Source organism: Trachypithecus francoisi, unplaced genomic scaffold (genome assembly GCF_009764315.1).
Source record: "Trachypithecus francoisi isolate TF-2019V2 unplaced genomic scaffold, Tfra_2.0 Lachesis_group6, whole genome shotgun sequence".
NCBI classification, from domain to species: Eukaryota; Metazoa; Chordata; class Mammalia; order Primates; family Cercopithecidae; genus Trachypithecus; species Trachypithecus francoisi.
In genome coordinates this window covers 127,555,931-127,582,263 of record NW_022681471.1, presented here as the reverse complement: position 1 = coordinate 127,582,263, position 26,333 = coordinate 127,555,931, and positions in this window count along the sequence as shown.

Sequence of the window (26,333 nt, the reverse complement as noted above, 5' to 3'; positions counted from 1 at the left end):
AGAACCACGAGACTCTAGTTCCATTCCGTACCTGCAATGTCTATTACGGTTTTAATACAAAGCTGAAATTCACTGAATGACAAAAATAGCACCCCTGTTGACCAACCCAACCAGAGTCGACTCCACAGTTTCACATTTTAATACAAATTGTCTCAAGAGAATAAAACAAACTCACACACAACTCACAGTGCTTTTCCTCTGCTCTCACACTGCAATGACAATCCACACAGAAGCTGTCTACAACCAAATGTGTGGGGGCTTCTCCCCTCACAACAAGCAATCAACAGTTCTGCAGGGAACACCACCTCAGTCACACAAGACTGTCTACTACTCCGTCTCCCCAGTCACAAGTCTGGGCCTCCGGAAATTCTGACCAATCAGCTTCAACTTGGGGTAATTCCCGCAGCCTGCTCTTTGGGTTGGATTAATTCGCTGGAGTGGCTCACAGAACTCAGAAAAACACTTACTTACAATTCCTGGTTTATTATAAAAGATATTTTAAAGGACAAAAATTGAGTCACATAAAGAGATACATAGGGTGAGGTCTGGGCAGAACCAGGGCACAACAGTGTCTGTCCCCCTAGTGTTGGAGTGCACCATACTCCAGGCACATGGGTAAGTTCCAGGCACATGCCTCCACGTGTTCAGCTCTCTAGAAGGTCTCCAAACCCAGTCTTCTTGGCCTTTTGGTGCAGATTTCATTGGATAGGCATGATTGACAACTATGTAGAAATGTGATTGGACAAAAAGGCTATGATCTGACACTAGTAGGCTGAGTAAGAGGACACAGCAAGGCCTAACTGTCCAAATCTCTCTTGGCCTCTCTGTGCAGCAGTCTTTCTTTCGGGATATGGAGCAGGCTGTCTTCTAAAATAAGGGTCTTATGTCCCACAGTCAGACAGCTGGGGGAGGGAGGGTATCTTAGTCCGTTCTCATGCTGCTATGAAGAAATACACAAGACTGGGTAATTTATAAAGGAAAGAGCTTTAATTGACTTATAGTTCCACATGGCTAGGGAGGCTTCAGGAAACTTACAATCATGACAGAAGGGGAAGCAAACACATCCCTCTTCACAGGGCGGCAGGAGAGAGAAGTGCTGAGCAAAAGGGGGAAAAGACCCTTATAAAACCATCAGATCTTGTGAGAACTCACTCACTATCCTGTGAACAGCATAAGGGTAACTGCCTCCATGATTCAATTACCTCCCACCAGGTCCCTCCCATGACATGTGGAGATTATGGGAACTACAATTCAAGATAAGATTTGGGTAGGAACACAGCCAAATCATATCAGTGTGTCAGTGGTGCAAAAGATAACACATCTGACTATGGATAAGAAAGTCAGGGAAAGGGCCAGGTGATGTGGCTTACATCTGTAACCCCAGCAATTTGGGAGGCCAAAGTGGGAGGATCACTTGAGGTCAGGAGTTTGAGATCAGCCTGGCCAACATGGTAAAACTCTGTCTCTATTAAAAATACAAAACTTAGCTGGGTGTGGTTGCAGATGCCTGTAATCCCAGCTACTGGGGGGCTGAGGCAGGATAATTACTTGAACCCAGGAGGTGGAGGTTGCAGTGAACCAAGATCGCACTGCTGCACTTCAGCCTGGGTGACAGAGCAAAACTCCATCTCAAAAAAAAAAAAAAAAAAAAAAAGGTCAGGGAAAGATTACAGTCCTACTTTGGGCAGGTGGAAGGAAGGCATGAGAAGGTCAGTGAGAGAGAGATTCTGTTTTCTGAAGTCTGCTTCTGAGGCCAAAAGCACCCCAACATTAGAGCAAGAGTTATGGGAGTTATGACCCGGGAACTGTGGATAAAAGACTATATCATATATACAATATATCATATTTATTATATATATATATGATTTTTAAAAGGATGCTGTTTTTATCATCCAATGAATTTCAGCTTTTTGTTTTAAAAGGAACAAAGGACTAAACACTTGATAGAAAATGGTAGATAAAGAGTAGAATGTTTCTCTTTCCCAGGTGAGAATAGGTGTGTGTCAAAGAATACCAGAGTTCTCCAAGACTCTTTACCTAGAGCTGTTGTTTCTACAGAGTCTTACATCTGATATTTCCTGAACCACCCCAATTGATAGATAAATAGATAGATAGATAGATAGATAGATAGATAGATGACAGATTAGATCAATGGATATAGATATAGATGTAGATGATATAGATATAGATATAGATAGATATGGGTTGGCTGTGTCCCCACCCAAATCTCATCTTGAATTCCCACACATTGTGGGAGGGATCTGGTAAGAGGTAATTGAATCATGGGGGCAGGTCTTTCCTGTGCTGTTCTCATGATAACAAATAAGTCTCACAAGACCTGATGGTTTTAAAAAGGGGAATTTCCCTGCACAAGCACTCTCTTTGCCTGCCACCATCCATGTAAGATGTGACTTGCTCCTCTTTGCCTTCCACCATGATTGTGAGACCTCCCCAGCCATGTGGAACTGTAAGTCCATTAAACCTCTTTTTCTTCCCAGTCTCAGGTATGTTTTCACTCAGTGTGAAAACAGACTAATGCATATATATAATAATATCACACCACTAAACAGCAGTCTTCATGTCAAAATTTACTTTGGTGCAACTCAGTCTCTACCAAAAAAGAAAAAAAAAAACATTAGCTGGACATGGAGGTGTTCACCTGTAATCCCAATTACTTGGGAGGCTAAGGCCTGGGGATCCCTTGAGCTGAGGAGGTTGAAGCTTCAGTGAATTCTGACTGTGCTACTGCACTCCAGCCTGGGTGGCAGGGTGAGACCCTGTCTCTAAAAAAGTGATAAATTCAGAAAAAAATATGTTAAATCAAGATTAAACTCTACTTTTAAAAAAACAAAACAGTTTAGCATTTAGTCCAGTGGTTTTTCTGGATATAGTCACTGTCTTAAAGGACAACATGAGAATGACATACTTAATTCCTTATAAAGTTTGCCTTTGTAGTCATTTTTTGTGGATGAAATTGATACTCATGAGATATATAATATGAAACTTGATTTCAAATGTTTATTCCTACCTCCTGCCACACAACTTCCAGTGGGGAAACGTATGTATCAGTGTGGGTTTTAGTCCAAAGCAATTGAAGCGCATTTTGGAATATGGGAGAAATACATTGGAAAGAAATACAAAATCCACTGGAGTGTGGAGATAAATACTTGGATATCAAGTGCGTATCTTTGTATGCACTTGATCTCTGATCTTGATTCTAAGGCTCCTGGAAGTCATTCGTCATCACACCAGTCTGCAGCGATGAGGCATGGGCCATCCATTCCATGCTCGTCCCTTGCACAAGAGGCAATGCCCTGACTAGGGAGGCTTAAGTCAAATGCCTGCTTCTTGGCCAGAGACCACATTTGTGCCATTGGGCTTTCTAAAATGGAGAAAGTTGACTTGGTCTACCTTAGCACTCAATTTCACACAATGAAAAGGAGACAATTCTCCCAAAAGGAAATGTAAATGCTCCTATAGACTGAGTGTTTGTGTTCCTCCAGCAAGCATATGTCAAAACCCCAATCCCCAGTGTGATGAGATTAGGAGATTGGGGACCTTTGGAGGTGATCAGATCATGAGGGTGTGGCCCTTGACTGAATTCGTGTACTTTTAAGAAGAGAAATGGAAACGTTCTCTCTCTCTCTCTCTCTGTCTTTCTCTTTCTCCTTCTCTCTTTCTCTTTTTCCCTTTCTCTTTCTCTTTCCTCTTTCTCCTTCTCTTTCCCTCTTTCTCCTTCTCTTTCCCTCTTTCTCTTCTCTCTCCCCCTTCACCATGTGAGGATACAGTGAGAAAGAAGGTGGCTGTCTACAAACTGTGCGGAAGGTCCTTGCCAGAACCTGCGCATGGCAGCACCCTGATCTCAGATGTCTCAGCCTCCAGAACTGTAAGAAATAACGTTGGTTTTTAAATTCACCCAGGCTAGGGTATTCTGTAACAGCAGTCCAGACAGATGAAGAAAGATGCAATGATGACATATTCAGTAAATCTTAAGAAGCCAAAATACGGTATTAAGCATTAAGGACCATCAGTCAATCAAACATTCAGACCTTTTGGTTTAGTTATTTTCCTAGCCAGAACATCTGCCTCAATAAGGAACAACTTTTTTGACACAAGACTACATGCATATGAGTAAATAATTCTATGATATGTATGGTCATACACATTTTTCTATGTAAAGCAAACAGCCTGAATAGGCTGGTTTCATGATGATTTGTGGTAGGAGACTGATGTTCCTTCCATTACCTGCTGAAATATAACTGCCTATTCATTGTGTAATCCCAGAGAGCACTTACAAGGTTTGAAAGATAAAATACAGTTTGCAGATAGGTTAAGTTAGTTATTTTACACACATTGCTAAAAATCTAAGTGAATTTCACCTAATCCATTACATGCAATGAATCAGATTACATGTGACACCGCTCCCGTGTGACAAATGCATTTATAAAGTGTTACTCACACAGCATTATGTTAATCTGTCTGCCCAGTGGCTGGAACCCAGGCACTATATTTTCCTCTAACCATTCTAAATCATCATTTTAAAGCATCATAATACATGTAAATACTTCTTTCCCAAGAGGAGATAAATAGGATATCCACAGTCAAGTCACAACATTTTCCCCCAACGTTGTGATGAGACAGAGGAATCAACCCACCTTTCCAAAGCCCAGTAGCTCTCAGGGAAGTGATAGTATTTACAGGAGATTAGGAAATTGGGCACATTTACGTTTGTGCTTTGAATGTTCTCATTTTGAATGGTCTAGAGAGATTGACTCAATGGCTGTGTATCGGAGATATACTCCAAATGAAGCTGGATTTTAAAAAATCCTCTCCTTTTTCAAAAGTCTTGCATCTATATTGCAATAAAAACATGCTTTTTGTAACCCATCTTATTCTATTACTTTAGTACAAGTGATATTTTGGTGCTGATTGTAGACGTGGTAAAACTACTTTCCACCTCAATATTTTTATATTTATCATCATCCCTTTTCCCAAGGCTGCATGCTCTGCAATTCCATTTTTAGATTCACATTTTTAATCATGTTTTGGTATATTATGGGCAATTTCATAGACAAGGTGCTTTCAGCTCCATATAAATCTTGGAAGATTATGATATTCTCCCAGAGGCAGTCTTTTCTGTAAATTGATGAGATATTGTCAGGTATGAATTTTCAAACCTTCTATGCTAAAAGGTTATCTTAGTTCGAATTTAAAAATCCTTCAGCACTGGGCAACTAAACCATTATAGTCATTTAACATGAGGGTTTTCCTGAAAATACAAAGGATTTCTTTGCAGAGTAGGGGGAGAGGGAGGAAGATTTTATTTTATATGTTAAAATTTATCTTTTTTCTTGTCTATGTCATCTCAGATGTGAGTGGGAAAAGAAAAGAGGAAAGTTGCACCTCTGCCCTGTAATTTCTTTATGGATCAAGTAAAAACACTCACCAAAAACTCTGCTAGAAGGTAAATACTTCTTCATACCACACAATGTTATGAACATAAAATGAGCTTTCCTCTACATTTTTGGAACAGCATGTACTATAAAAGTGCATCTTTTTTTTGGTAGAGATGGGGTTTTCCTGTGTTGTTTGGACTGGTCTTAAACTCTTTGGGTCAAGGAATCTTCCTGCCTCAGCCTCCCAAAGTGCTGGGATTACAGATGTGAGCCCCCATGCCCAACCTAAAAGTGCTTTTTCAGGAGCACTTTCTACTGTCCCTGATGATAATGACTCTTCCGAGTATCTTTAGCAACCATCCTTGCCTGCAAGAACATAGCACAAGGGAAGACCATGTAAAGAAATAGAAAACTGAACTATACCATGCAGTCTCATCCTGAGAACTGTTTGGAAATAGTTCCTCTTGGCAAAATTTGTCCAGACCAAATTTTGGTATGAGCAAATTCTTGACCAGTGGGACATCCATTGTATGCAGTTGAAGACTATGGGAGATTTTCACATCTTGCTCTACTTTCTCTCTACATTTATTTTACCGGGAAATTTTAAATAATGGATTTGAAAGGACAACTAACATGTGGGATGTCTTTGAAACTACCATTGTCTTGAGGATTCCTAAGCTTTATCATAGGATGTTGAATGATTTACATCAAAGCCTAAGGTGATCAATTTGAACTCTGAAGGTACAACTGATAAAGAATGAAAAATGTCCATTAATCCCTTGAAGAATGTCATCTAATACAGAAGTACCCTGATGGAACTAGAAGCACTACAGCATATGTTATTGGCAAGTATACATTGAGAAAAAAATAATCAACCTGCAAATATCTTCTTTGATAAATGACTGGTCACGCCTAAGCACATCAGCAATACAAGCAAGAGTTATAGGTAATAGAAACGGGGTGTGAATCAGAGCACATTCAAGTTAAAACAAATGCACTATAAGAACACGTCAATAAAGGAGTGTGGTATAATGAAATAAGAGAAAATTGTCTCGTGATTTGTAGCATTTGTCTTCTACTCCAAAATAAGTTGGATTTGTTAGACAGATAAGGCAGATTTAAAGGATATTCATAGAAGAAGTTGAAATATTCAGTGATAAAATAACATTGGTAGAGAGTATACCATAAGGGAGAATTGAGCTCAGAGACAGTTGTGGGCCAACAACTTATTGAGGGGAGATGATCCTCAAGGAGATAATACAGATACAGTAACTAAAGTCAAGAGTTAGGGGACAGGGATCAAGGGCATAGCGGGAGTGGGTGTTCCCAGTCTTTGAGAAGCTAGAGTTTAAGTAACACTTGACATAGTAGCAAGCAAAGCAGGGCCATGATAAGGGTGGCCTTGTCATGCCACCATGGTGAGATGCTGATAGGCTAAGGGCTGCATCTAAACTGCTCTAGACAGCCTCATCCCTCACCCACTGCAAATGGTCAACATAGCATCACATTTGCCAAATCTTTCTTTTCCCCATCCTTCCTGTTAGTTTCCATTCACTATCTGAACTTCTTGCACTTCTGCCATGTTGTAGAGACCTTGTTCATGTCTGCAGTTTGACTCCATATCATTTAAAGAATTGGTGTTCGTAATTGTTGAGAATCCAATATTTTTTTGCCATCTATTTCTGCTTATTCCCGTGCCAAACATTTCTCAGATGAGTATCTTTATCTCTAAATATTTAATTTCTTCTTCTGAGATCTTTAGATCTTTTAAAACTGTCCCACAGACAGGATACAAAATAACTGACAATGGCTTTTCAAAAGCATCAAGGTCATAAAATGCAAGGAAAAAATGAAAAAATGTCACTGATTGGAGGAGAATATGGAGCTATGACAACTAAATACAAGTGCAATCCTGGATTGGCTCCTGGTCCATAAAGAGTACATGATGTGTTTTGGCTCTGTGTCTCCATCCAAATCTCATCTCGAATTATAATCCTCACATGCTGAGGGAGGGACTTGGCAGGTGGTGACTGGATCATGGGGGTGATTGGACGATACTATTCTCATGATAGTGGGGGAGTTCTCACAAAATCTGATGGCTTTAAAAATGGCAGTTTTCTCTGCTCTGACTCCTTCTACCATGTAAGACATGCCTTGCTTCCCCTTCTTCCATAATTGCAAGTTTCCTGAGGCCTCCCCAGCCATGCAGAATTATAAGTCAATTAAACCTACTTTATTTATAGATTACCCAGTCTCAGGTAGTATCTTCACAGCAGTGTGAACACGGACTAATACAGAACACTAGGGGTAAAACTGTCAGAATTTTACTTAGATCTGGAGTTCAGTTAACAGCATTCTATCAATGATAATTACTTGGTTTTATAATTGTACTATGATGACAAAAGATGTTAACATTAGAAAAAGCATTCAGAAGGGTGAGTAGAACTCTCTGTACTATTTTGGAAACCTTTTGGAAAGTCTATAGTTATCTTCAAACAAAGTGCTAAAAAATAAATAAGGCTTAAATTATTGAGAAAAAAAAAAAACATCCTGCAACTCTCCGGCATTTTAAAAGTGGGGCATACATTCTTTTTCCTTTGTTTGTCTCGGAGTTTCTTTTAAAAAAGTTCTACAGACATTTACCTATATTCCTTATCTGCTACCCAGTTTACTGGTTCTGTTTCAGGCTATCTTTGTTGCACCGAAGAGCTTCATTTTTTTTTTTTTTTTTTTGAGGGAGATAAAATTCATATAACATAAGATTAACCATTTTATAGTGTAAAATTCTGCTACTTTTAATGTGTTCACAATGTCAGGCAGCCATCACCTCTATCTGGTTCCTAAATATTTTCATCACGTTAAAAAGAAACCCCAGGAAAGGCTTGGTGGTGCACATCTGTAATCCCAGCGCTCTGGGAGGCCAAGGCAGGTGGATCACCTGAGACCAGGAGTTCCAGACCAGCCTGGCCAACACAGTGAAACCTCATCTCTACTAAAATTACAGAAATTAGCCAGGTATGGTGGCACGCACCTGTAATCCCAGATACTTGGGAGGCTGAAGCATGAGAATCACTTGAACCCGGGAGGTGGAGGTTGTAGTGAGCCAAGAGTGTGCCACTGCACTCCAGCCTGGGTGACAGAGCAAGACTCTTTCTCAAAAAGAAGAAGGAACCCCATATGCATGTAGCAGTCACTCCTACCACCCCATCCTCACACCCACCTCCTGACAACCACTAATCTACTTTGTCTCCATGGGTCTCTCCAAGTGATTAATAGAAATGGAATCACCTAATATGTAGCCTTTTCTGTCTGGCTTCTTTCACTGAGCTTGGTGTTTTCAGGGTTCATTCACGTTGCTGCATGCATCAGTACTGCATTCCTTTTTAAGGCTGAATAATATTCTACTGTATGAATAAACCACAATTTGTTTATCCGTTCATCTGTTGATAGAAATTTGGGTTGTTTTCACTTTTTGGTCGTTATGAATAATGCTGCTAATCCCTCTTTCAGTTCCTGCTTTTATGTCTCTTGGGTATACATGTAGGATTGGAATTTCTGGGTAACATATGGTAATTCTATGTTTAACTTTTTGGGCCTCATTGTTTCCATGCCCCAATTCCATTTTTTTTTTTTTTTGACAGAAATTTTGCTGGATTACTTACTTTTTCTGTGACTACACTCCTCAACCATTTTGTAATGTTATAATTTTGTTCTAAAAATCTAAAACCATAAAATATAATCTTCCAGCAGTGTAAAGGATGCACATCAGGATTATATTTTATAATTTTAGTCTCTTAGAACAATTATCAGGTATGGCTTTTTTACAGCATGCTGGATTTTCTTTTTTTTCACAGTTACCATCTGATATGGTGAGGCTTTGTGTCCCCACCCGAATCTCATCTTGAATTATAATCTCCATAATCCCCATTATCCCCATGTGTCAAGGGAGAGACCAGGGGGAAGTGGTTGGATCATAGGGCAGTTTCCCCCATGCTGTTCACGTGATACTGGGTGAGTTCTCACAGCATCTGATAGTTTTATAACTGTTTAGTAGTTCTTCCTGCATTCGTTCTCCTTCCTGCCACTTTGAGAAGAAGATGACGACTTCTCCTTCACTTTCCATCATGAGTGTAAGTTTCCCAAGGTCTTCCCCAGACATGCTGAACTGTGAGTCAATTAAACCTCTTTCCTTTATAAATTATCCAGTCTTGGGTATGTCTTTATTAGCAGCCTGAAAATGGACTAATACATCATCCTTACATACTGTTGACAATTATAACATGATCACATATCCGAGGTGTTTTAATCCACTCTTTTTATTGATGAGTACATACATTTCTACCAACAATCTTTATAGAACACTAAACAAAATAACCCAGGCCTACGTTTTGCTTATGTCAGTTTGAGCTCCATAGCAACCTACAACCTTGTTACACTCACTGAAGAATATATTTTCTGTCTTTCTTCTTGATTCTTGTCTGCTATGACTTCCACTCATCTCACTGCATTCAATTGCTCTACAAGAAATCTTTTTATGTTCTCCCATTTCTTGCCTTAGGGACAGTTTTTGTTACCTTCCCTTTTTCTGTCTTGAATTAATTTAGGTAGGTATTACCACTTCTATTCATGTCCCCTGGAAGTAGCACGTTCTGGTCAGAGAACTGCTTCTGATTAAGTAATTTGCTTTTCATGTCTTTTTGTTTTGGTGGAGGAGGTGACAGTGTCTTTCTCAGTCACCCTGGCTAGAGAGCAGTGGTGCAATCATGGCCCACTGCAGCCTCCAACCTCTGAGCTCAAGTGATCCTCCCACCTGAGCCACTCAAGTAGCTGAGACTGAAGGTGTGTACCACTGCAGCCAGCTAATTGTTTTTATTTTTATTTTTGTAGACATGGAGTCTGACTATGTTGCCTAGCTTGGTCTCGATCTCCTGGCCTCAAGTATCCTCCCCCTTCAGCCTCCAAAAGCACTGGGATTATAGGCATGAGCCACCACCCCGGCCTTTTTTACGTTTATTTATATTTTCGTTGCATACATATTTATCTATATTCAATATTGTTTTAAATATATTTGCATATAGATACATGTAAATATATTAGTGATATAAATATATCATTCTACTTTTCATGTTTTGATATTAATATAAATATGATCAGACTGGATAAATTTTTCTTTGACTTTATAAAAAAATCTAATGTTATGCTTCTAAATTGATTCAGGTTGGAATATTTAGCTGTAATTTATTATTTATCACTACTCCCATTGTGTAGATCTATTCTATCAATAGACCATTTGACAAAAAGCTGATAGTTTTCTGACGTAATCATCAGTGGGTCATTATTGATTTGCTATTAAATATTTTGATGTGCACCCAATTAAAGGATACTTTTGCCAGGTTAAACTTCCCATAATACATACTTTATGTGTTTGAATTGTCGGGTTTTACTGTGAACTTCTTTTCCTATACTTAATTCTCTTTAATGTGAGGTATGAGTGGATGGAAAACTGTCTGTTAGTAATGGAGCATCCATTATGGTTTTCAAAATTGCATTCCTACATTCTGATTTCCAAATATACCCACTTGTGCTTAAATGAGTCATTTTCTTTTAAGGGTATATTCACAATATTAATGCCATGTCAGCAGCCATATTTTTCTCATTCTATTATTCTACAGAATTTGAATGAAATCCATGAGTTCTTTGAGTGATTTCTGTATTACACTAAAAATTATTCCCCAAAATAGGTCCATCTTACACTACTCATATCCATCCACAGACAATTATGCTTTTATTCCCCACATTCAGTTAATCATTACCCACTCTACTCTCCAGTTTAAAAATAACAATAATCAACAGTGCAACCAGACTGACAAAATAAATAGAAATATAGGGATTTCCCATTAGAATGTGCTGAGGCAAAGAAAAGCATTTAATGCATATTTCTAATATGTCCATTGTTCAGGGAATCATGACTTTGAATCTCAGACTTTAATCTAATTAAAAATTGGTTTTTGTATGCCAGTAAGAGGGTGATTTGCATTAAAGAGCTTTATATATTCTTTTTATTTCCCATATACCTTCTGGTATTCTTCAAAATACAGTTCATAGGTGCAGTGTTGCCTTTGAATATTTACAGCTACCCAAGATATCCCTAATGGCTAATTATGATAGAAACTGCAAGGCAGTAACATATTTTATCAAGGAATGCTAAAGGGGCTTAATGAGCCCGTTAAGAAGAATGAGGTGTTTGACTCTCCGAGAATACAAGATTGTGAAACTGCTCTCTGGGAAGAGGAAAATTTAAGATCCTTGACAAAAACTCTTAATAGAACCAAATAGATGAATATGTTCATACATCAAGTAAGCAGCATGGATAGATTTAAGGTTTCTCATTTTTTCCTTATACGTCACTAATTAATTTTAGAGTTTCAAAATGCATGACTCTGTACACCTGGGTGCTATGGAAACTCTATCATTCATAAGCACATTTGGACTTCTGCAATCTGACTGTTTCTTTCTAATACAACCTTAGCATTGGACCACACCTGGTATTCACTGCCATCTAAACTTCCTTGATCTCAGCTGAATCCCATCTTATGCTGTGAATTCAATGTCTGCACATTGAACCTAAAAAAAAAAAAAAAAAAAAAAAAAAAAAAAAAAAAAAAGAAGCTGTTTTTGGATTGCGTGACTTGTCTTGTCCCAAACAGTTGTTGCTTTAGGATAGAGCATTGGCCTTGAGCATCACTGAGATGATAAATCAATAATACATTTGAACATTCCCATGAACGTTTGTTTTACCCACTTCTTGGAGTTCAAAAGAGAATGTGAAGCCAGACAGTGATTCAAAAGGGTGGAGTTCAGAAGAAAAAACAGACATGTTTTCCTACACTATCAAGACTGAACAGGGAGCATGGGAAATTTTATACATCAAAGAGATATATGAATGGATACTCTAATGGTTCTATCATTCTTCAAACATGGCCAGAATCACGACTTTTTCTGGGATAGGTAAGAATGTACCCTAGGCAAACTACAAAACCCAGTTTGTCATCATATGACATCTTAGTATCTACAGTCTTATCCAGTGATGGCCTCATTTCCTAAAAAATTATTATGCAGTTAAAGTAAAAACTTCTCATCACCATTTTGTAGTGGAAAAAAATCAGCATCAGGTGAACTTTTTAGGATTCGCTCCAAATCCCCATGGGTGGTCAGTATCAAGGACATGATCAGAACCCAGAACTTCTGAATCTTTGTGGAGTAAAGTCCTCTCCATCCTAGTTTTCTCTCCAGCCTACAGAGGAGGAAATCTCTAAAAATTGTACTAGTTAGAAAGAAGGAATAAGTTCTACTGTTTGATAGTATGGTAGAAGGATTACAGTTAATAATAATTTATTGTATATTTCAAAATAACTAGAATTAGAATGCTCCCAACACAAAGAAAAGATAAACGTTTGAGGTGATGGATACCCCAGTCACCCTAACTTGATCATTATACATTGTATACAGGTACCAAAATATCACTTGTACCCCAAAATATGTACAACTATTATATGTCAATAAAAATAAGTCAATTGATTTAAAATAAAAAATTTATTTTTATTAGAATCCACATTCTAGTTAATTGGAAAAATTCATATACTCAATTATCAAATATGCAGGGCTTTCCAATATGAAAAATAAAACGACATTATTGCACCTGAAGTCTGAATAAAAATGAGAAAAGCTGATATTAGCAAAAATTTAAAAATTGGGACATACTGCAAAGGCATCAACAATTCCAAGTTAAGAAGATAAAATACCCTGAATAGACCAATAGCAGGCTCGGAAATTGAGGCAATAATTAATAGCCTACCAACCAAAAAAAGTCCAGGACCAGATGGATTCACAGCTGAATTCTACCAGAGGTACAAGGAGGAGCTGGTACCATTCCTTCTGAAACTATTCCAATCAATAGAAAAAGAGGGAATCCTCCCTAACTCATTTTATGAGGCCAACATCATCCTGATACCAAAGCCTGGCAGAGACACAACAAAAAAAGAGAATTTTAGACCAATATCCCTGATGAACATTGATGCAAAAATCCTCAGTAAAATACTGGCAAACCGGATTCAGCAGCACATCAAAAAGCTTATCCACCATGATCAAGTGGGCTTCATCCCTGGGGTGCAAGGCTGGTTCAACATACGCAAATCAATAAACATAATCCAGCATATAAACAGAACCAAAGACAAAAACCACATGATTATCTCAATAGATGCAGAAAAGGCTTTTGACAAAATTCAACAGCCCTTCATGCTAAAAACGCTCAATAAAATCGGTATTGATGGAACGTATCTCAAAATAATAAGAGCTATTTATGACAAGCCCACAGCCAATATCATACTGAATGGGCAAAAACTGGAAAAATTCCCTTTGAAAACTGGTACAAGACAGGGATGCCTTCTCTCACCACTCCTATTCAACATAGTGTTGGAAGTTCTGGCTAGGGCAATCAGGCAAGAGAAAGAAATCAAGGGTATCCAGTTAGGAAAAGAAGAAGTCAAATTGTCCCTGTTTGCAGATGACATGATTGTATATTTAGAAAGCCCCATTGTCTCAGCCTAAAATCTCCTTAAGCTGATAAGAAACTTCAGCAAAGTCTCAGGATACAAAATTAATGAGCAAAAATCACAAGCATTCTTATACACCAGTAACAGACAAACAGATAACCAAATCATGAATGAACTTCCATTCACAATTGCTTCAAAGAGAATAAAATACCTAGGAATCCAACTTACAAGGGATATAAAGGACCTCTTCAAGGAGAACTACAAACCACTGCTCAGCGAAATAAAAGAGGACACAAACAAATGGAAGAACATACCATGCTCATGGATAAGCAGAATCAATATTGTGAAAATGGCCATACTGCCCAAGGTTATTTATAGATTCAATGCCATCCCCATCAAGCTACCAATGAGTTTCTTCACAGAATTGGAAAAAACTGCTTTAAAGTTCATATGGAACCAAAAAAGAGCCCGCATTGCCAAGACAATCCTAAGTCAAAATAACAAAGCTGGAGGTATCACGCTACCTGACTTCAAACTATACTACAAGGCTACAGTAACCAAAACAGCATGGTACTGGTACCAAAACAGAGATAGAGACCAATGGAACAGAACAGAGTCCTCAGAAATAATACCATACATCTACAGACATCTGATCTTTGATAAACCTGAGAAAAACAAGAAATGGGGAAAGGATTCCCTATTTAATAAATGGTGCTGGGAAAATTGGCTAGCCATAAGTAGAAAGCTGAAACTGGATCCTTTCCTTACTCCTTATACGAAAATTAATTCAAGATGGATTAGAGACTTAAATGTTAGACCTAATACCATAAAAACCCTAGAAGAAAACCTAGGGAATACCATTCAGGACATAGGCACGGGCAAGGACTTCACGTCTAAAACACCAAAAGCAATGGCAGCAAAAGCCAAAATTGACAAATGGGATCTAATTAAACTAAAGAGCTTCTGCACAGCCAAAGAAATTACCATCAGAGTGAACAAGCAACCTACAGAATGAGAGAAAATTTTTGCAATCTACTCATCTGACAAAGGGCTAATATCCAGAACCTACAAAGAACTCAAACAAATTTACAAGAAAAGAACAAACAACCCCATCAAAAAGTGGGCAAAGGATATGAACAGACATTTCTCAAAAGACGACATTCATACAGCCAACAGACACATGAAAAAATGCTCATCATCACTCGCCATCAGAGAAATGCAAATCAAAACCACAATGAGATACCATCTCACACCAGTTAGAATGGCAATCATTAAAAAGTCAGGAAACAACAGGTGCTGGAGAGGATGTGGAGAAATAGTTTACACTGTTGGTGGGATTGTAAACTAGTTCAACCATTATGGAAAACAGTATGGTGATTCCTCAAGGATCTAGAACTAGAAGTACCATATGACCCAGCCATCCCATTACTGGGTATATACCCAAAGGATTATAAATCATGCTGCTATAAAGATACATGCACACGTATGTTTATTGAGGCACTATTCACAATAGCAAAGACTTGGAATCAACCCAAATGTCCATCAGTGACAGACTGGATTAAAAAAACGTGGCACATATACACCATGGAATACTATGCAGCCATAAAAAAGGATGAGTTTGTGTCCTTTGTAGGGACATGGATGCAACTGGAAACTATCATTCTCAGCAAACTATGGCAAGAACAGAAAACCAAACACCGCATGTTCTCACTCATAGGTGGGAACTGAACAATGAGATCACTTGGACTCCAGAAGGGGAACATCACACACCGGGGCCTATCACGGGGAGGGGGGAGGGGGGAGGGATTGCATTGGGAGTTATACCTGATGTAAATGACGAGTTGATGGGTGCTGGCGAGTTGATGGGTGCAGCACACCAACATGGCACAAGTATACATATGTAACAAACCTGCACGTTATGCACGTGTACCCTAGAACTTAAGTATAATAAAAAAATTAATTAATTAATTAATTAATTAAAAATAAAAAAGAAAAAAAAGAAGATAAAATAGAGCTTTGTGTTGTGCTACTAATGAACATTTCCAAATGTTCCAAATGTCTCTTAATAAAGACATCTTCTGGTGGAATAGCCATTAGTTTTGACTCTATATTATTAGACCTAATCCACTTGGAAAAATAAAATACTGTGGTGGTAAAGGAGATAAAAAGAATTAGCTTTAATGAGTTTCATGTTTAAAAGAAAAGTCTACTGTGAATCAAGTCTAGATTTCTTGGCATTGTCCTAAGATAAAAATATTTAATAGTGCTTTAAAAATATGAAGAACTGTGTTCATGAAAGCATTGGTAGTATTATATTAATGTTTGCAGAGAATTGTCAGGAGAAAACCTTGTGTTTTAGTGGCCTTTTGGAGGGAAAATGAATAAGCTGAGTAGTTCGCACTCTTAAGTGTTTCAGAGGGAGAATGTGAATAGAGAGTCAATTAAGAAGGATGGTGAATATGCAAAAAAGAAGACACTTCGAGAAGGAATTTTCCTAGAAACCAGTCAATAAGGAGCCATTCGAAGAACCTGGGAAGAAATAAAAAAGACTTGGAAAGATAAGACCTCTTCTCTTCGTGGTTTCTTAAGGACAGTTTTAAAATCTCAGCAAAGTTATCCATAAAATAAAAGATTGATATATTTCTTGTAAAGTCTTGAAAAATGATTCATTGCTGTTCATGCAATTTTCTGGCTCTAAAGGTGTACATACATTATAGGGAAGCAATACAAAGAAAGTCAAGAAGAAATGTAAACCTCCCATTAGAATTTGTGTAGGAAAAAATTTACAAAATATCACTATTCTGAGAAGAGAGAATGGCTAATAGGCAGGAAGGTGAGCCCATCATTATGGAACTCATGAAGCTGAAAATGAAGATGATTTGTGAATCACATTTTTAAATGGGATGCAGACAGCGTGAAAGTTTGTTATAAAAGTGCAGAAAACACCAGGAAAGAAAATATCCATGGAGAAGAGGGTTCCAGCCACTCTTGTGAATTTCCCGTGTTGTGCAACAGCAAAAGTAACCTTGCAAGTCTGAATGACAAAAGGTTCCTCAAACACGGAGACTCTATAAAAGCACCATAGAATATTCCTCCTGTAAGAAAATGTCAACATTGTGAAAGCAACGATTAAGATCACTAGGTTATTGAAGGGGGTAATAACCAACATTCATGTGCAAAAGAACTACAGGCACATTAAGACACATAATTCTGTAGGTCTATGGGAGATTTCTGCCCCACTCAAACCATGACTTGAAAACTTCAGAGAGGAAAGAAATTTAGCACATCAGGAGTAGATCCTACCTCTTTGAGGAGCCGTAAGAATTCGCCTGCTTTGGGGGTTCTCGAAATGTGGTCAGCAGCATCAGCTCAGCTGCAAACTTGTTAGAAATACAGATTCTAGGATCCTGCCCTTGACCTAAAGGAATCAGGACCTTGGGAAGTGGGGCCGTTCAGGTAATTACAAATGCCTGCTAAATTTGTAGACCGCTGCTCTAGTTGACCTTTGCATCCAACCATGCTCCAAAGCACAATCTGATTTAAAAGAGCTTCTTTGTTGCTTTTCTTAAATGGCAATCTCTCAGTATTAGGGCATAATGAGTTTTCTGTTAACACTCAACTCTTCCTGTAGGTTTTTGCTGAATAGTTTAGGTTCCTCTGCACCACTCTCTAGGCACACCTGCTGGTGCCTGTTGCAAGAATCCTATGCATAATGGAATTGAGGCTGTGATAAGATCATCTTTCTAATGACATGCTGGAAGTGAAATTGCTGAGAAAATTGCCTTAAGGTTAAAAAACATAAGTAATAAATAGCACCTGGGTGAGTTAAAGACTTCTGCTTTATTTTTCTCATTAAACTTTTCCTTTTGAAAGATGAAAGTATTAAAAACTATCACGGGTGGTGTCCGATTACAAGTTGATTTTCAGGTGCGAAGAAATGCCATTCTTGCAGAAGGAAAAATATACCCTTCTCATGAAACTCATTCTCTTCCATCAGGAACTTGTAGGATTGTTGATGAAATTATTCATTGTTAAGATGTGCAAGCCTTATGGTAATATACAGCAATGCAACCTGAACACGGTGAAAAATGAGAACTTTTGATATTGCAACAAAAGCTACTGTGATATATATTTTTAACACATCTTGCTTTTCTTGGGGGGTAGACATTTAATATATCTTGCTTTTTTCTTAGTGAAGCATGAGGGAAATTTTGAGCATATTGGGTGACTACAGTACAGAAAAGCATTTCTCCAAATGTTATATGGATGCTGATGATCTCTTATGAGTTTAGTAGGTGTTTTACATGCACATATTCACATACACATGATGCATACAGCATACAAGAGCTTCACGGGCAAATAAAATAGGCTCCTTCACCAACAAGTGCCAAGGACTTTGATATGCTAATGATCAGCGCAAATGTCTACATGGGAAGATTTCCAGAATGAGGGATTGTCTTAGTTCATTCAGAACTGCTATAATAAAATACCATAAACTGGGTGGCTGAAATTTCTCACAGTTCTGGAGGCTATAAGTCTGAGGTCAGAGTGCCAGCATGGGTGAGTTCTTGGTGAGAGTGCTCTTCTTGGTTATAGGCAGCTATCTTCTCGCTGTGTCCTCACGTGGTGCAAAGAGTGAACTAGCTCTTGAATCTCTTCTTATAAGGGCACTAATTCCAATGATAAGTGTACCACCCTCATGACCTAATCACCTCCCAAGGGCCCTACCTCTTAATACTAGTCTTAGGATTTCAAGATATGAATTTTGGGGGGACTCAAATTTCCAAACTATTTTACTGTTTCTCAAATTTATTTGATCTCAAGAATTTTAGTCCTGGAAACCTACATTGGGAAGTACTCTTTTATACTCTAGCTGATTTGAACTTTATGTGTTACCTAAACTCTTCTAATCAATCCTAAATAGAACAGAAAATATATAGCACATAAAAAACCACTTAACTCAATACAAATGAAATAAGTAGAAGGCTGTGAGAAAATAATACCAAAGCAGGCAGGCCTTCTTAAGTAAACAAACAAACAAATAAGTTAATGCATGCAACAAAAGCCATGGTTAGCCATTGACAAGAACTCACGTCATTGCAAGGTATGTCACATAGACACATATAAAATGTAATGAAGTCATTTCTTGAGTAAGTCAATCTTTACACTTTTTTTTTCCTTTTTGACTCTAAAAATAGGTTAAATAAATGATACAAGATAGAAATATGGGAGGTTTTTCATTGCCAAAATAGAGCTGTGATGGTCATAAACACAATCATATTTTTATACAAAGAGTTATTTCTAAAAGGAACAGCAAGAATTATAAGTCAGAGACCAACATGAGGTCCTTACAGGTCACGATAGTTCAATTATAATTGATTTGACCGGTTTCAGATGAGAGAATATTCTAAACAAATTTATTAGAAATACTACTCCACAAAATAAAAAAAGTTGTAGTCGATATAAAAGTAGACATGGTAATGGAGTTTATCATCTTATAAAAGCACTTATTAACTAATAGGTGAAAAATATCTAACACTAGAACAAAATAATACCCAAGGGATACAGATTAGAAAAGAAAAAGTAGATGGCTCTTAACAATGAGAAACAACCACGTGCATTACAGTAAGAAAAGTATAAACAGATTTTTATCTAAGAAACTGGCATATCATACACTCCTGGCAGGACTGAGAACATTCTGGAATGTTCCTTTAAAGCAATTAGGGTATTGAAATTGAGTCTTTGTTTTTGACCAAGTAACCCCATTTTAGAAATATTTCACACAGAAACTGTCAGACTTGTAGTAAGAGATTTATCTTACTACCTGGATAGTCATAGTCATATTTTTATAATACCTATAATAAGAAGCAATCTAAATAAGTGATAATATGTAAATTGACTACGTAACATGTGATAATATGTAAATTGTCTAAATATGTGATAATATGTCAATTGACTATACAGCATATACATACGATGATAAGTAGTGGGGCCACAGAAAGAAAACACATACTATATATTACATGAAAAAACTAGGATATAAAAGAGTATACTTGGTCTAATCCTCATTACAGTATTTTAAGTTTGGATATCAATATACGTTTGGACATCTAAGCCCCATTGACTCACTCAAATTCTCCTTTCATAACCAAACAAAAATGGAAATGAAGTAACTTGTCTCACACCAAATATGGTATCTATATACTAGAACTTATGAAAAGAATCAGGAGAAGTTATTTGAAGATTTCTGGTCCATTAACACATGCATGAACACACACATGCACAATTCAGGATGAAAGCACATCTACACAGAAGAAAAGGAAGACAGGTCATTTGAAATCAGACACTCATGGATGGAGACAAAACAGAGAAACTCAATGAAAACAGTCAAGGAGACAATAAACAGCAGAGTGGATACTAAAGAAAGTTGAATTATTGAAATAAAAACAAATGTGAGAAGGAATGCCAAGACAAAGCAGTGGAAAAATAGATGAGAGTAATGGAAAAAAGATGAATGAATGATAGATAGATAGATATAGATAGGGTAGATAGATAGATGATAGATAGATAGATAGATAGATAGATAGATAGATAGAATGGATAAATGAATAGTAGATAAGTAAATAAATAGATAACAGATAGAGATGATAGAGATGATACATAGATAAATAGAATAGATGATAGTTATAGGTAGACAGAATAGATGATAGAAATAGAGATAGATAGATAGATAGATAGATAGATATAGATAGGGTAGATAGATAGATGATAGATAGGCAGATATGATGGGTGGAGAGGTAGGTAGGTAGATAGACAGACAGACAGACTCCAATTTCAGTGTAGGTCTAAGGAGAAACTTTGGACCAGGAACCACAGAAGCAAACAAAGAAGAAGAAAGCTTCATAAAATTTATGAAAGACCTGAAAACAGCAGAGCAAGAGGACTTTGTCCACGGCCAAATAATATTGCTTACCATAGCATAAGGAGTGCACTGTTTCTCCCACACACCACAGAGCTCTGAGCAGAGGAGAAACAGTTCCAAAAATTTAAGGGGAAAAGTTCGTGAGGAGAAAGAGAAACATCTAAAATGGTAGGAGGAGACTCTTACTGTTGGGACCAGAAAGAGGGTAGTTCTTGCATCCTCTGGTCACACACAATGGAAAGAATCTGCTGCCTCTGTGCGTTACAATGCAAAGGGCAGGTCCAAAAGGTGGCAACAATCCCCTTAGTCCCCTGCTCCCACCCCATTTGGGAATTGCTAGATCTTGCAATGAGATTCTGTCTTCTCTGCCTGGGTCACGAAGATGTTTTATGTGACCAGACTGAGAAATTTCAGCCACTGGTCCTGATCAAGATTCTGAATTATTGAGATGATCCGGCTCCCAAGAAATACCAAGCATTCAAGAAACATATGAGATGAAACAGATTCACAATGAGCAAGAAGACATGCTGTACTAGGTGGAAGTCTGGCTACACTAGAAAAGGTGATGGAAAGGTGATTCTGCTCAGTCCTCTGCCATCAGCCACGTTACCTGGTACTTCTCAGATATTCAACTTCTCAGGCACTGCGTTGGACCTACTGAGTCAGAAGCCTTAGGGACGAGTTCTGTTAATCTATGTTTTAAGAAGCAACTAGAAATTGTGAATAAGCCATAGATGTCACCCTTGTGAAATAATTCTTCACTTATTCCTGCCATGTGCATTTATCCTATTATTTCAAGAAAAAAAAAACTAACAACAAATGAACGAGAGCAATTCAATGCTTCCCAATGCAAGGCATAACTCAATCTCTTCCAAATTGAGACATAAAGTCTGAATGCAAGAATTGTTGGAGTTTCTTTATATTATTCAGAGAAATAAAAAATACAATCATTAGCTTCTACACAATACTCAATTGAATGCGTGCTATGACACTCCTAAGTTTTACTGATGTGGCAGGGTTTACTTGTATTCTTCCTGAATAACAGAAAACTTCACACAGTATGGTTCAGCAAAAGTTTCATGTCTCATCATCTAGTGTTTATTGCACTATTTCTGAAATAGACCCACAGGGAAGAAAGACAGGAGATTTTGCAATTTGTCATTGATACCATAGAACATGAAGTACAGTGTGAAAATTCAATCTTATAGAAATCTCTCTTACAATTAGTGGATTTATCAGCCTTGGACATCCATACATCTAAACCATAACAATCTGAAGGAGTGAGTTATGGACCTTACCAAACTGAAATACACTTCAAATGGACATCTGGCCAAGGTTCCTGCCACTGAGAAATAAACACCCAACATACTGCTTTAAATAAATCTGAACCACTTAACCAGTAAGCAAAGGCTTTCTTTTAATAAGAGGAAGAAAAAAGAGAGGAGACCATATCTTCATGCCCAAAGCTTGAGGGGCATTATGGATACTGCCTTGTGTTAAATTTATGGGAATAATACACGTTTCTGTTTATACAGTTAGAAATGACCAAATACTTAAAGCAATTCATAGGTGCTACTGCTATTGAGAAACACAGAGGTTGCATCTGTCTCCAACTGATTTTGTTTGACTCCATGTCCCTACCCAGATTTCATGTTGCATTGTAATCCCCAGTGTTGGAGGTGGGGCCTGGTAGGAGGTGATTGGATCGTGGGAGTGGTTTCTAACGGTTTAGCTCCATCTCCCTAGTGCTGTTTCATGATGGATTTCTCACGAGATTGGGTTGTTTAAAAGTGTGTGGCACCTCCTCCATCACTCTCTCTTCCTCCTGCTCTGGACATGTAAAATGTGCCTACTTCCCCTTCGCCTTCTGTCACAATTGTAAGTTTCCTGAGGCCTCCCCAGCCATGCTTCCTGTAAGGCCTGTGGACTGTGAGCCAATAAAACCTCTTTTCTTTATAAATTACCCAGTCTCAGGCAATTCTTTATAGCAGTGTGAGAACAGACTTATACAACCAGCAAACTGTCTCTGTTATAGCTAAGCAAAAGTAAAGAAAGTGAGAAAATCACAATAAATGTTAAATTTTATTTTTAAATCGGATATTTCAGTATCCAATTCTTAAGTTTACCATTGGTCTTAAAGGTTATAATAGAGCAAGTCTTCCCTGAGTGAGTGGTATCCACTGAAATATAGAAAGAAAAAGAAACATAGAAGAAAGATACAAAGCTGGTTAAATCATAAGCAATTTTCAGACCTTCATACTGGCTCTTTAGGTGACGGGAGAACCTTAAAAGATGGAGAGTGTAACAATGTTTTCTGAGCAGCTCATTATAAAATGACACTGAATGTCACAAAAACCTGAGGGGCTGGCACAAATAAAATTAGATTTAATGTGCTTATAGGTTTTCTTATTTTATTTAAAACTCACACACTGCCATTCTCAAGATAAATGGAAACATTTACTCTTCAACTAAAATATAAAGTACAGGTTGGGCGTGGTGGCTCGTACCTGTAATCTGAGCACTTTGGGAGGCCGAGGCAGGTGGATCACTTGAGGTAAGGAGTTGAAGACCAACCTGGCCAACATGTTGAAACCCTGTATCTACTAAAAATACAAAAATTATCTGGGCATGGTGGTGGGCACCTGTAATCCCAGCTAATTGGGAAGCAAAGGTTACAGTGAACTGAGATCACGCCACCGCACTCCAGCTTGGGTGGCAGAGCGAGACTCCATCTCCAATAAATAAATAAACTACAATCTGTGTATATATAATATAAAATACACCGTGTACTATTGTTTAAAGATTCTAAATATACTTGAAATGTATATGATTTCTTTTTTCTGTATGAGTTTGATTTACTATCTTGTAACTCAGATTATTTGGAGTAGGATTGTCTCACCCATCAAGTTTGAAGGCAGAGCAAATTAGTTTAAATTTTAGGCAGTGACTGGGTTTGGAACTAGATGATTACATCTCCACAAGGTTCTGGCTCTGAGCTATGTAATTTCTGTTGTGAGATAGCAAATGTAATATTTGCCTAGATACCCTCTTTGTTGGTCCTATAAAGAGGTAGTGGGCTGAATGATGTCCTTTTTAGTGCTTGGTGGCAGACAATACATTTTTGAGATTTTTTTTTGTTTCAAAATGTGCTTAGGGGTCTTTGTATGACAAGTGTGAAATATTAAATTGTGGAATGTCAGAGACTAGGTGCAGTTGTGCATGGCTATAATCCCAGTGCTTTGGCAGGCTTGGGCAGGAAGATCACTTGAGCCCAGGAGGTCGAGGGTTCAGTGACCTATGATTGTGGCACTGCACTCCTGCACTCCAGAACAAGACCTTCTTTCAATAAATAAATAAATAAATAGTGAAATATCAATAGTCCTGAATGTTACGTTACTATGCTATAAGTTGAAAACAATGTCCATTCTAAAGTGAATTTGGGCAGGGTGCAGTGGCTCACACCTGAAATCCCAGTACTTTGGGAGGCCGAGGTAGGGGATCACCTGAGGTCAGGAGTTCGAGACCAGCCTAGCCAATATGGTGAAATCCTGTCTCTACTAAAAATACAAAAATTAGCTGGGCATGGTAGCTGGATTACAAATTCCAGCTACTCGGGAGGCTGAAACAGGAGAATCGCTTGAACCCAGGAGATGGAGATTGCAGTGAGCAGAGATCCTGCCACTGCACTCCAGCTTGTGCAACAGAGTGGGACTCTGACTCAAATAAAAAATAAATAAATCATAAATAAATAAAGTGAACCTGTCCTTCTGCTTTAGATCTTGTCTTTAGGAAAATGAACTGGCATCTAGATTTTCTCATGTTGCTTGGCAACATATTTTTCTATTTGTGATGAACAGGACCAGCTACACAATTTGTGGGGTTCAGGAAAAGTGAAAATGAGTGGCCTAGTGTTTATAAATTAAGGACTTCAAGGCCACATTAGCAGAGCATTAAAAACAAGCATGAGTCCTTTGAGCTGGGGCCCTATAGGACATGGATCTCACCCTCATGAAGTAGGACCCACTTGACAAAGAGCAGGTGCAAGCCTGGTGAGTTTCTGCATATGCTAACCTCGGTCCCCAGCATGAGGATTAAAATAGATGCAATAAATTGTACTTGGTTCACAAAGCTGGTATGCAGTCTCTCTGTTTAAAAAGAGACATGCTTCTTCACTCTGTACAATTTGCCAACCTATGTTTGACTTTTAAATCTTCTATTAACTCAGCACAATTTTAGGTATTGTCTATGTACCAGGCAATGGGTCATAGTTTTGGTGAGGATGTCCTGCAAGAGTTTGTGGCTTCTCTAGGGAGACAAGAAGAGGAGGCATAAAGCATGTGGTGGTGGATGCAAACTGGAGGAACACTTTCACCTGTCTGGAGGATTTGGAAGCTCTCAGGACAAGAAGAAAATTAGAAAAAGATTCAGAAGTTAAGTGCGATAAGAGAAAGAGAGGTCAAAACAACCACGGAGATAGAAATAAGCATAAAACCAAACCAGAGAGGTTGCTATGTTTTTTTTCTAGTAACTGACACATATATTCAATGCATTATTACATGCTATGAGAAGGACGCAGTGAGGGGCTGGGAAAAGATCGTCGAGACAGACCCAAATTGTTTTCTAGATGGCCTCAAATTAAATTCTTAATAAAGTTTGTATTTTATCTGAAATATTGCCTTTGCACATGAAGATAAAACACTCCAATATTTACCTTTTTCTCATGTAGTTTGAAGTACATGGTAAGCATATACGATTTTTATTTGTCAATGACAAAAGCACTCTAGATAAAATAGAAATACAAATAAACTACCTTAAAAAAAGAAGTTCTACTTGAACTCTGTGTTGTTCTTTTTTCTCTTCACTCTTCCACGTAAAATTGTTCAGCAAAGGCAATCTCCATCTGTGTATCCACTTATAAATTGTCTTCCTCTCTCCAAAATACTTTATCCTCTCTCTTTTGGGCTTCTGAGACTTTTGATTGGCGTATCATGTACATTGAGAAAAATACAAAGACCAGCATGTGCAGCTTGACAAATTTGCCTGAATAGAAAATTCATGTCACCAACATTCAGATAAAAAAACTGGACATTTCCAGCACCCAGTAACTTACCCTCAGCCTCTTAGAGTTACCACCCATTCCAAGCACAGGCACAAGCCTGATTTTAGCAACCTTGACTAGTTTTGCCTATGTTGTGAACCTATTTAAAGAAAACGGGACAGCATGTAACCTTTTGTTCCTGGTGGCTTTTAGGTAACATTGTTTAGGGATTTATTCATATTTTTTGTGCAGTCGTAGTTTGTATTTTCCTATTACTGCAGGGTATTTCCTTGTATGAATATAGCATAAACTGTTTGTCCATATTAATATCAGTGGACATTTGACTAGCTTTGGAGTTTTTTGGGAGCCAATATATCTGTTTGGGTGAATATATGTAGCTAATTTTTCTGGGCATGGAATTGCTG